The 12,619-nt window shown below is 42.1% G+C and overlaps 1 long non-coding RNA gene across 2 annotated transcripts in view; it reads right to left on the reverse strand.

Moving 5' to 3' along the window:
- Positions 1-2,570: 2,570 nt before the first annotated feature.
- Positions 2,571-12,619, reverse strand: part of LOC101944715 (uncharacterized) — a 212,046-nt gene continuing 201,997 nt past the window's right edge. The window contains exons 5-7 of one of the 2 annotated variants that reach the window (XR_010592566.1): positions 11,681-12,008; positions 4,214-5,380; positions 2,571-3,140 (exon numbers count right to left, since the gene is read on the reverse strand). This is a non-coding gene — a long non-coding RNA (uncharacterized LOC101944715). Of the gene's footprint in view, positions 3,141-4,213; positions 5,381-10,384; positions 12,009-12,619 lie in introns of those variants that run through there. The other variant, XR_006174935.2, reaches the window with a different exon arrangement.

The following is a 12,619-nucleotide window of genomic DNA, read 5'->3' on the forward strand; positions in this document are numbered from 1 at the left end:
TGGCACCTTAGAGACTAACAAATTTATTTGGGCATAAGCTTTTGTGGGCCAAACCCCACTTCATCAGATGCATGGAGTGGAAAATAGGTAGGAAGATATATATGCACAGTACATGAAAAGATGGGAGTTGCCTTATCAAGTGGGGGTTCAGTTCTAATGAGACAATGCAAATTAAAGTTGGCTATTATAAGCAGGAGGAAAAAACACTTTTGTAGTGGTAATTAGGGGGGCCCATTTCAATTGACGAGAAGGTCTGAGTAACAGAAGGGGGGAATTAGCATGGGGAAATTAGCTTTTAGTTTTTGTAGTGACCCATCCACTCCCAATCTTTATTCAGGCCTAATTTGATGGTGCCCAGTTTGGAAATTAATTCCAGTTCTGCAGTTTCTCATTGGAGTCTGTTTCTGAAGTTTTTTTGTTGAAGAATTGCCACTTTCTAGAGATGTTTTGCATCAAGTTATTGCCAAATTTAATTAAATCTTTCATAACTGATTGGATAAAAAAGGCCTTCTCTGCTTTATCTACATCCAAGAGCAAGTCTTCTTAGGCTGTGGTGAGAATACCCTGAGAGCAACCTTCAAGGGTTGGATTTTCAAAAACACTCAGCACTCTCCTAACCTTGCTCCCATCTAAGGCCTGGTCTATGCTGGGGGGAATCGATCTAAGTTACTCAACTCATCCCAAGGGCTTATATACAGCCAGTCAGAAAGACTGAGGTGACAGGCAGGACACAGTGTCTCAGCTATTGAACCTTCAGGAATGAGAAGGTTCAGCTCTCCTCAGAGAAAGTATTTGCTGTATCCTTAGGGTAGGTCTACACTACGGGATTAATCTGAATTTATATAATTCGAATTTTGGAAACAGATTGTATAAAGTCGAATGTATGCGGCCACACTAAGCACATTAATTCGGTGGTGTGTGGCCATGTACCGGGGCTAGAATGGATTTCTGGAGCACTGCACTGTGGGTAGCTATCCCATAGTTCCCACAGTCTCCTCCACCCATTGGAATTCTGGGTTGAGATCCCAATGCCTGATGGGGCCAAAAACATTGTCGCCGGTGGTTCTGGGTATATCCTCCCCCCTCTCCAGGGAAGCAATGGCAGACAACCGTTTCGCACCTTTTTCCTGGGTGAACAGTGCAGACGCCATACCACGGCAAGCATGGAGCCCGCTCAGCTCAAGACAGCAGTCATGAACATTGTAAACACATCGTGCATTATCGTGCAGTTTATGCTGAACCAGAACCTGCAAAACTAGGCAGCGAGGAGTAGGCTACAGCAACGCGGCGGCGAGAGTGATGAGGATATGGACATGGAATTCTATCAAACCGCGGAACCCGGTGCTTTGGAGATCATGCTGTTAATGGGGCAGGTTATAGCCGTGGAACGCCGATTCTGGGCCCGGGAAACAAGCACAGACTGGTGGGACCGCATAGTGTTGCAGGTGTGGGACGATTCCCAGTGGCTGCAAATCTTTCGCACGCGTAAGGGCACTTTCTTGGAACTTTGTGACTTGCTTTCCCCTGCCCTGAAGGGCCAGAATACCAAGATGAGAGCAGCCCTCACAGTTGAGAAGCGAGTGGTGATAGCCCTGTGGAAGCTTGCAATGCCAGATAACTACCGGTCAGTTGGGAATCAATTTGGAGTGGGCAAATCTACTGTGGGGGCTGCTGTGATGCAAGTAGCCAAAGCAATCACTGAGGTGCTGCTACGAAAGGTAGTGACTCTGGGAAATGTGCAGGTCATAGTGGACGGCTTTGCTGCAATGGGATTCCCTAACTGTGGTGGGGCGATAGATGGAACCCATATCCCTATCTTGGCACCAGAGCACCAGGGTACCCAGTACATAAACCGCAAGGGGTACTTTTCAATGGTGCTGCAAGCACTTGTGGATCACAAGGGATGTTTCACCAACATCAACGTGGGCTGGCCGGGAAGAGTTCATGGCGCTCGTGTCTTCAGGAACACTAATCTGTTTAAACGGCTGCAGCAATGGACTTACTTCCCAGACCAGAAAATAACCATTGGGGATGTTGAAATGCCAATAGTTATTCTTGGGGACCCAGCCTATCCCTTAATGCCATGGCTCATGAAGCCATACACAGGCAGCCTGGACAGGAGTCAGGAGCTGTTCAACTACAGGCTGAGCAAGTGCAGAATGGTGGTAGAATGTGCATTTGGCCGTTTAAAAGGTTGCTGGCGATCGTTACTGACTCGCTCAGACCTCAGCCAAACCAATATCCCCATTGTTATTTCTGCTTGCTGTGTGCTCCACAATCTCTGTGAAAGTAAGGGGGAGACCTTTATGGCAGAGTGGGAGGCTGAGGCAAATTGCCTGGCTGCTGATTACGCGCAGCCAGACACCAGGGCGATTAGAAGAGCACACCAGGAAGCGCTGTGCATCAGAGAAGCTTTGAAAACCAGTTTCATGACTGGCCAGGCTACAGTGTGAAATTTCTGTTTGTTTTTCCTTCATGAAAACCCGCTCCCTTAATTGACTCATTCTCTGTAAGGAACCCATCCTCCCCCTTCCACCAGGTTGCTTTCAAAGGAAATAAAGTCACTATCATTTAAAAATCATGTATTCTTTATTAATTGATTATAAACATAGGGAGAGAACCGACAAGGTAATCTGGGTGAGGTTTGGGAGGAGGATAAGAGGGAAGTAAAAGGCCACTGAAAAAATTCAATATAATGACAGCCTTTTGGTTGGGCTAGGGTGGAGTGGGAGGGTGCACGGAGTTTCTCCCCTCTCCCCACGTTCTTACACGTCTGAGTGAGGAGGATATGGAACATGGTGAGGGGGGAGGGAGGTTATACAGCAGCTGCAGCAGCAGTCTGTTATCCTGCTGCCATTTCTGAAGCTCCACCAGACTCCGGAGCATGTCCATTTGATCATGCAGCAGCCCCAGCATTGCAGCCTGCCACGTCTCATCTCAAGCGTCCCTCATGACCTCACGTTCACTGGCATCTTTCCTAAATTTAGATACCGTGTCCTTCCACTTATTCAAATGAGCTCTTTCATTGCGGGTGCATTCCATTATTTCCGTGAACATCTCGTCTCGCGTCCTCTTTCTCCGCCGCCTTATCTGAGATAGCCTTCAGGACGGAGGAGGGAGGCTTGAAAAATTTGCAGCTGCTGGAGGGAGGGTTGAAAAAAAGGAGAGAAGTTTTTAAAATGATACATTTTACAGAACAATGCTTATACTCTTTCATGGTGAACAACACTATTCACATTACATAGCACATGTGATTTCAGTACAAGGTCGCATTTTCCATCATAATATTGAGTGCCTGTGGCTTTGGTGTTAGAGATCACAGGCGCAGGTCCAGGCAACAGAATTCAGCTTGCATGAGACCATGGTAAGCCATTGTCTTTCGGCTTCTGCGCCCTCCTTTCCCACATACCAAGCAAAGCCCATTGACTGCTGCGGTTTTCCTGTTAACCTTCAGCAGCAGAAAACAAACTAACCCCCCCCCATCCAATTCTCTGGGATGATGGCTTTATCCCTCCCCCCACCGCGTGGCTGGTATCAGGGAAGATCCCTGCAGAAACCAAACTAACCTCCCCGCCCCCCCCCCACCTCCCGCCATGAATTATCTGGGATGATAGCTGTACCCCTCCCCCCCACCATGTGGCTGGTAACAGGGAAGATCCCTGCTAGCCAAACGCGAAAAGCTCAGAGCCAATTTTCCCCCCCTCCTCCCCCGCGCTTGGCTAACTGCAAGGAAGGATTTCTTTTCAGCCACAGGCAAACAGCCCAGTAGGAACGGCCATCTCTGTCCCCTTAATTAAATTCCTGTATTTCAACCAGGTTACCATGAACGATATCACTCTCCTGAGGATTACACAGCAAGATAAAGAACGGATGTTGCTTGAATGCCAGCAAACACCAGGACCACACGCTGCCAGGCTTTGTCATGCAATGATACCAGATTACTTGCTGCAAGCATGGTGTGGTCAAGTGTCCTACCATGGAGGATGGAATAATGCTGCACTGCCCAGAAACCTTGTGGCAAGGCTTTTGGAGTACCTCCAGGAGAGCTTCATGGAGATATCCCTGGAGGATTTCCGCTCCATCCCCAGACACGTTAACAGACTTTTCCAGTAGCTGTACTGGCCGCGAATGCATCCCAAGTCCTCAGGGCAAAGTAATCATTAAAAAACGCTTGCTTTTAAAACAAGTTTTATATTTTAAAAGGTAAACTCACCTGAGGTCCCTTCCATGGGGTCGTGGTCTTGGATACTGGGTTGGGAGGGTTGGGAGGGTAGTTCAGTCAGGCTGAGATGATGATCCTGGCTGTTGGGGAGAACGGAGTGCTGGGTGCTCTCCGCAAGCTCGTCCTCCTCCTCCTCTTCCCCATCCGCAGAATCCTCAGGTGTAGCTGATGAGATTATCCCCACCTCGGAATCCACGGTCAGAGGTGGGGTAGTGGTGGCGGCCCCCCCTAGAACTGTATGCAGCTCGGCGTAGAAGTGGCATGTCCGCGGCTCTGACCCTGAGTGACCATTTGCCTCCTTTGTTTTTTGATAAGCTTGTCTGAGCTCCTTGACTTCCACGCGGCAGGCCTCTCTCCATCATGCCCTTGGAGATTTTTTCAAAAGTTTTGGCATTTCGTCTTTTCGAACGAAGTTCTGCTAGCACTGAATCCTCTCCCCATATAGCGATCAGATCCAGTACCTTCTGTACGGTCCATGCTGGTGCTCTTTTTCAATTATCGGCCTGCATGGTTACCTGTGCTGATGAGCTGAGCTATCTGTGGTCACCTGTGCTCTCCACGCTGGGCAAACTGGAAATGAAATTCAAATGTTCGTGGGGCTTTTCCTGGCCAGTGCATCCGAGTTCAGATTGCTGTCCAGAGAGGTCACAATGGTGCACTGTGGGACAGTTCCCGGAGGCCAATATTATCAAATTGTGAGCACATTAACCCTAATTCGAAATGACAATATCGATTTTGGCGCTACTCCGCTCGTCGGGGTGGAGTACAGAAATAGATTTTAAGAGCCCTTTATTTCAAAATAAATGGCTTCGTTGTGTGGCCGGGTGCAGAGTTAATTCTATTTAATGCTGCTAAATCCAAATTAAAGTCATAGTGTAGACCAGGCCTTAGTTTCTCTCTCCAATTGCAGAAAACCTAATTTGGATCTCAGTTGGTCACTGCTGCCTCTAAATCATCCCGAAGAAGAATAAAATCCATTTATTCAAGACTGGTGAAGACCAAGTTTACAAAAAGATTTTCAATTTCCAAATTTATTCTGAAAGTCTTTTACTCCTTCAGCTTCTGGACAAGGTAGGGGTGTCACATCAGCCATTTTCAGAGAGATGTTTTCCTTCTGTTCAGAAGGTGATTATAGGTTCTGGCCGTGGCTATAATCTTCTGTGACCAAGAAAAGAAAACACAGGAGCTCAGGGGAAGTGGTGAAGGTGGTCTCATGAAGAGTGTAACTATTTAAATAATCTCTGTTGTATGCATCGCAAACATCACATTGATACTAAAGTCACACCAATACAAATGTGTTCTAGTCATTGGAGTAAATGTACAAGGAGATAGAGTACTGTGGGGGAAAAAAGATCTCCATTATGGAAGTGGATAGCTGTCTTCCTACAAACTACCTCAAACATTGTGTCTATGCGAAAAAGCCATTGAGAGACAGTTTGAACATGTTAAAGGTGTAAGAATAGTCACCATAAGCAATAGTTCTCAAGGCAGGTGATTGCAAGTGGCAAGTGTTCCTGGAATTTGCTATATGAATACAATTACACAGTATTGTAAATTATGTTTATTTGCAAGAATGTTGATTTCTAACATTTAGAGAACTTCCCTTTATTTTTATGTCTCTCTTTAAGGGACAGTATATCAGAAACCACATTTTTTAAGATCATATGTAATGCACTGTGGCTCACGTTTGTGCATACAAAAGGTCATTCAGATTTCCATGTGCAACTGCACCAGCACCCACAATTTTGAGGGTAAAAATCACAGGTTAGTGTGAGGCCAGCTGAAAATCTGATATATTGTGTTGTAATGTCCTAATGTCACCATAGTTTTCCTTTATTTAGCTTTATGTATTTGATTCATGCTATTTACTTATGCATGATTCCACTTTCTTCACTGTGGGTAGCATTAACAGTAAATGTCTTTTCAAGATAGTTGAAGAAAAACTGAAAACACACTTTCCCAGATGTGTTCTCAAGATTTGTTCTATATTTTGTCATGTTTTGTTTAAGAGTCAACAGGATCCTTCTACCTGTGGTATTTTTCATTCATTTTTTTAAAGTTATGGGTCAAATTCTGATTCCACAGAAAAAAATGGAAAAATTCCAGTCGATTTCAATTGGACTAAGATTTCACCCTACATGAATACAATGTGAATGATGGCAGATAGACAGCACTGGAGAATTAAGACCTCTATTTGTGCATAGGATAGGTACAGCATGGCACTGTCAATGTAAACTTCTCCATTTCTGCCCACCAATTGCACTGCAAACAGGGATGAGATTGCAATTCATTCCACATCAATTCTTAACTTCTCTGCAGTGAAGGTGCTGAATGTGACATCATTTTTGAAGCTCTCCACTTGTTCTAATTCTTACAAGTTTCTCTTACATAAGCCTAGAAAACCTAATGATAATCTTAATCGACTTTCAAAGACAGGTCCTCCTTGCTTCCTTCAGATAATTAAGCATCTGTTGACCTCTTGGACCACCTCTTAGTTTTCCAATTCTGGAGGATGAAATTGTGTTCTCTCATCTTGGTGCAGGAAACCACTCTGTGTGCCTTGAATTCACCCCAGATTTCATGGGTGTGGAATCCAGAGCATACACACCGGAAGCATCAGAACAGCAGCAGATACACCCTCACTGGGAAATTCAGGAACGCTCTTCTTGTTAGACCCAAAATGAGAGTGCTTTGGGTCCAGCAGAGCTTATTTATTAGATCATCACACAGAAAGCAAGCTTCATTACCATTTCAATTCTGCCCATAGTGATGTTTGGCTTTTTTTTTTTTTTTTAAATGGAGATATACTTATCTCCTAGAGCTGGAAGGGACCCGAACGGTCATCGAGTCCAGCCCCCTGCCTTCACTGGCAGGACCAAGTACTGAATTTGCCCCAGATCCCTAAGTGGACCCCTCAAGGATTGAACTTACAATTCTGGCTTTAGCAGGCCAGTGCTCAAACCACTGAACTATCCCTCCCTCCCTTTTGCTTGTTTGGTTTTTGTTTTTCACTGAAGATGTTAAATGAAGGTTTCACTTCTCTCATAGTAGACTAAACTCCAGCCTCTCTCTTTGTATTCTATTTCTTACATTTGAAGAAGAAGAGAGCCAGACATAATATATACCCATAACCAACAAAGAAGATGAGGGTTGGGGGACTCACATTTGTGCAATCAGTTAAAAAGATTCCTGAGTATAAAATCGCAAAGAAAAAACAGGCCCTTAAAAGTTCTCAGCATTGACATAATTAAATCTACCACATCTAGGTCAACTGAGGATGCAGGATTTATACACCAATGATTTATTCAAAACTTCTGAACAATGCTGTTTTGAAACATAAATACAGATGTACTGGTATCAATCTTGCTTTAAATATACTGCTCTGATCTGAAAATCAGCCAAAATATTCCATAGAAATGCTGTATTAATTTGGTGTTGAAAGTGGTTCTACTGAAAAAGGTTTCCTGTCAGTCCCAGGGCAAAGCATTAAATTTTAAGTTCACATGGTTTCCCTGAATGAACTTTTGCAAGATATTCAATAACAGTCAATGAAAATTGCTCAGGAAGACATAACTGTTTGAGGCTCAGTTGTAAGAATCCAGTTATTAAACAAAAATCTCAGTTACAGCCTGAAAAGCCAGCACTACAACCCTAACCTTTTAGCGCCAACCCCTCCACTTCCCAATGCCTCTTCACTGCTTTCACTTAGCTGGCAGTAGCAGTAGGTACCTTATCCTCATTGCAGACCAACCACTTGATGGAAGCATTGCACAGAAATACGCAAAACAAGACAGCAATTACATATTCTTGGTTTACTCCCACCTCTCTCCACACTGCCATCACTACTAGATACTGTTAGCTGTTTAGGTAAACCAGTGTTAGACTCATACTTAACTGTGATCCTAAAGCTACTGGCACAGATATATTGTGAAATGTATTTATATTTGCATCCTTTGCAATGTGTGGCATATTACCTGTTTTAAAAAATTATTTCATTTCATGCTATTGTAACATGCTTGTAAAATGTGTGTTGCCCCCTCCTGTAAAGGCTAGTCCATGTGAAGGCTACAGCCTTCTGGAGTTTCTCCTTTTACTGAAACAGTAAAGGCTCTAGTGCTTCAGTCCCCAGATTCAAATACCGCTGATGCTATATAGTGAGGATGTTGCACTTTCTGTATATTTGTTGCTTAAAAGAAAAACAATTGCATTTTCAGCCAAGCATCCTGACTAACTGCGAAATCTAATGGGAAGTAGTATTTTAAATCCCAGTTGAGATTTCCAAACAATTAATGAGAGCAAATTTGTTTAAATAAGAAACAATGAAAAACTGATGGTGTAGTACTCAAGCCCAACATGAACCTATACATGTGCTTTTCTCTCCTGGCTTAAAAAAAGATTGTCAGAGCTGTACATGACACGCACACACACACATACAGATATTATCTATGCACTTTTCTTGGTCTAATACAGCAAACTATTGAATGCTTCTTTCCTGGTCTAATTCAGATTCTAATGAATGTTTCTCTGCTGGTCGAATACAACACAATACATGCTTTTTTCCTGGTCAAATAACATTCTATAAATGATACAATAAGCATACTCTCTCCTGGATATACTTGTATACAAAGGAAGACGCAACATAGCCTAGAAAGTATGTTAATTTTGTGGGGGAATTTTCTTCCACAATTAGCAGAAAAGATAAATAAAATTTTCAAGTACAGCCATATCAAATTGCACAACACATTGGCATGTGTGTGGTTTGCATGCAATAAAAGGAGGAATTGGAGATGAAAGTTATTTCTGCAATCTAAGTAATGAGAGATAGCCTTGAAACACTGATAGAGAAAGCAGTATTTTCATTAGGTATGTTTCACTTTCTTCTTCGGTACACTGATCCTCCTACAGTAGATGTGTGTTCTTACATGACATATTTCCACTTTCCCACTGAAGTGCTTGTGATTCTTGAATGCTGTTTGTTGTTACTGCTTTTCTTCCCCGACACTATGCACCAATTTTTAACCTTTTCAGTAACCAAGTGACACTTCTGGGACATTACAGTATTCCTGTCAAAATGTCTGGTCTGCAACAATAAACTTTACATTGATGTCTTGCTTTTCGAGAATAATTACACTGTACCTTAAATGTTAGCCTATTTACTATTTGTGCAAAAAGATGACAATAAAATCAATGGAACACAATTCCCAAATGTTCATCCAAGTCTTTTGCAATGTTAATGGATTAGCGCATCTAAAGAGGTGCAAGATCATTTTGTCTCAGCGCTTGGGCTTGCACATAATATGCACTTCCTCAACTTATTAACCCTTATCTGCTGAACTCATCTGTTCTAAAACTTAGTTTAAGCTCCCTGTATTTGTCAGGTTTCCATTTTTTTAAGCGAAGTCCTGGGAACCTGCACATCGATCAATAGGTGTATGATGAAGGAACTTGGTCCTGCTACCTATGACCAGTGGCTATGTTTTTTCAATGATTCCACAGGAGTCAAAAACTCAACAAAGCGAATCGCGGATGCTGTAAAGGGAGCATGCTGCTCATGTCTGTGACCACTGTATGCAAAGCTTGGCATTAGTCACCGCCAGGCCGCCTCTGACAGCCCTGAAGTGAGGGAGATTAATGTGAGGCAGGGGCACTTTATTATTGTCATTCTGTTCTTTCACACTCTGCCTCTGACTTTCAATTTTGCTCCAGAATTAATTGTCTGCTCCCTACAGTATGACTGATGTAGAAGGATACAAGTAACATAGGCACCTGGTTCTGGCCTTGACAATCTGACTCGATGTTGCAGGATGTATTGTGTACGGTCAAATTCAGGAACAGACGGGCATCTTTCAAAGAAATCAGCCAATGTTTCTTTTGACTTCAATCAGATTTGACTGTAGATATCCTTTTCTAAGAACAATTTTTCCTTGTAGGGAGATGCTAACAAAATGCCAGTACCATTATTAAGTACCACTACATGATACTGTTGCTCTGTTTTATGTAGCCGTATATGAGACCTTTCATTTCTGGGCTCTTCTTTTTTCTGTTTGAAAGTAGTAAATTAGTAATGCAGCATTGTTAAATCCCTACTCTCTCAGATTTAAGCATTGCTGTGAGAATATCATATACAGTATCTCTGACAATAAAAAATACATGACTATGTAAGTTTGTATCATTTCCTATTTACTGCACTAACAGTTCCAAAGCAAATTACACAAAAAGTAAGACAAATATTTAAAGATGCCATATCTGTATATCAGACTTAAAACTACCAGTGGCACAGCAAGATCAAAGAACATCATTACTAGAGAACTGAGGTTTGAGCTTTTAGGAGTCAAAAATAAATGCCTTTCTACAAGAACCACAAATCTGTCAGTCTATTTTTATTAGGTTAACCTCCATTGGTGGAGATGGCAGCACAGTTTTATTGTGTAGCAGAACATGCAACTTCACATTTATTTTCCACCATACAATGATCACCATTAGATTGTCCGCATTTATCAGCAGTCAACAGACACTTGTACTGTGAAATGCTGAAATGCTCCCTATTCTTAGAATAGGAAATAGCTGAGTTAGCTATGTTGGCAAAGTTTTCCTTTTTCATGGTGACCACTGTACCCCAAGTGTCCTTTAGTATTTTCATTTGGGTTATTATATTTTGGTCATATGGGTAATATCTCTTTGGATGACACACAACTGAGAAATCATCATCTAATTAAAGCATAGATGATTGAATGATATCAGACATTCCATTGTTTAATGTTACTCCATTAATCTATTTTTTTCCTGTGAGGATTTCACAAAATTTCCTCCCAAACACACTGCCTGACTAGAACTTGCAATAAATTATTGCAGCTTTAACTCATCATCTACTTCAATACGATCATGGTATTATGTTAAAGGGTACAGAAATATATAATATGCTGAACTGTCTCTACAGTTGATACCAGAGGGAAAATTACCACCACTCAGTGAAGAAGATCCAACCTCATTACATTAATGATATATCATGATGGGCAAAGTGTGAAAAATAACTAGTTGCTTTTATGAAAAAAGGCAGCTTTTCCCACTTGCTTCCTTTTACAGACTCCCATACAAAGGATGCATTTCAACTTCCCTGAGAGACACCAAAAGCCCTCAGAAACTCTGTCTCTTTAAAAAGAAGGTGTGTGAGGAAACATTGTAATATCCTTCAAACCTGACATTAAGTATTCAAATGTTACTTAAGCAAAGTGTGAGCAATTAAATTAATCAATCTTCCCAGCCATGTACTGAACAGATGTTCAATAAATTCTCTCTGCTTACTGTGTGGGGGGAAGGAAGTCCACTTTTAGCTGTCCTTCAGTGATGACATCCCTCAGCCCGTCCTTTCACGAGGCCTCATGGGCCACTATCAGGCAGTTCTGCTGTGTTGTTTCTTTATTATAAATAACAACAGGCCACCTGGACTACGTGCCGTACCTGGAAGCTGAGGTTTAATGATCCTTCAGGCTACATCCTCAGCTCTCTCTTGATCCCAGATAATGGGACTGATGGGAATGGCAGAGGAGTGACGGATGGCAGTGACGGATGACTCCAGACAAACATGTGCTGACAACTCGTGAATATGGGGCAGTGTTGCAAAAAGGTCAAGATAAAAAATACTTGCTTGACTTTCAAAGTTTCTTGACGAAAAAAAATACACGAGATCCAGATCTTCTTCTTATATGTTACTGTACTTTTTTTTTCTTTACCACTAAGTAACTTTGTCAGGCACGATTGCAGAAAGTATTATCTGAGCATCTCAAGTCTGGCAAGAAAACAACAGAGAAAGTAGAATTTCTACTATTTAGAAGTGCAACAATTTTCAGGGTCTGTATTATATAAACATAAAAACATGCACATGAACATATTTGGTCTTGAATGTTAACCGGCTGGCAGCCACGATCATGCATTGCAGTTTTTTAAAACCAACTAATAAGGTTCTCATACCCTGCTTATCACCATGGTATCTGATTACCTGACAATAACCTCATCCTGAACCTGGAAGGGCCACTCTGTTACCTCTGTCCCTCTTGTTATGCCCAGTTAAGCAGCGGGGCCTGGGTTTAATAAAATTATATATTGCCTACTAAAGTAGCTCATTTCAGGATCACAGATCCCAATAAGCTAAAGACCAAGTTTATTCATTAAGCTACATAGTCTTCACACAACAAATACTTTTGGGTAAGATAATATACTGATGTGTCTCCTGGTCTTAACTTTTTACATGTTAATACCAATTGGGATCAAATGAGTCGACTGACATTCAAATGTAATGGTTAAAATTTCTGCATCACAGATATACAACTTCAACCTTTTGAATGCTGCCATTCCATATATGGACTTTATCCTCATTTTAACGAGGCTTTAAAATCTCCA

The sequence above is a fragment of the Chrysemys picta genome, chromosome 14 (assembly GCF_011386835.1).
Source record: "Chrysemys picta bellii isolate R12L10 chromosome 14, ASM1138683v2, whole genome shotgun sequence".
Classification (NCBI taxonomy): domain Eukaryota; kingdom Metazoa; phylum Chordata; order Testudines; family Emydidae; genus Chrysemys; species Chrysemys picta.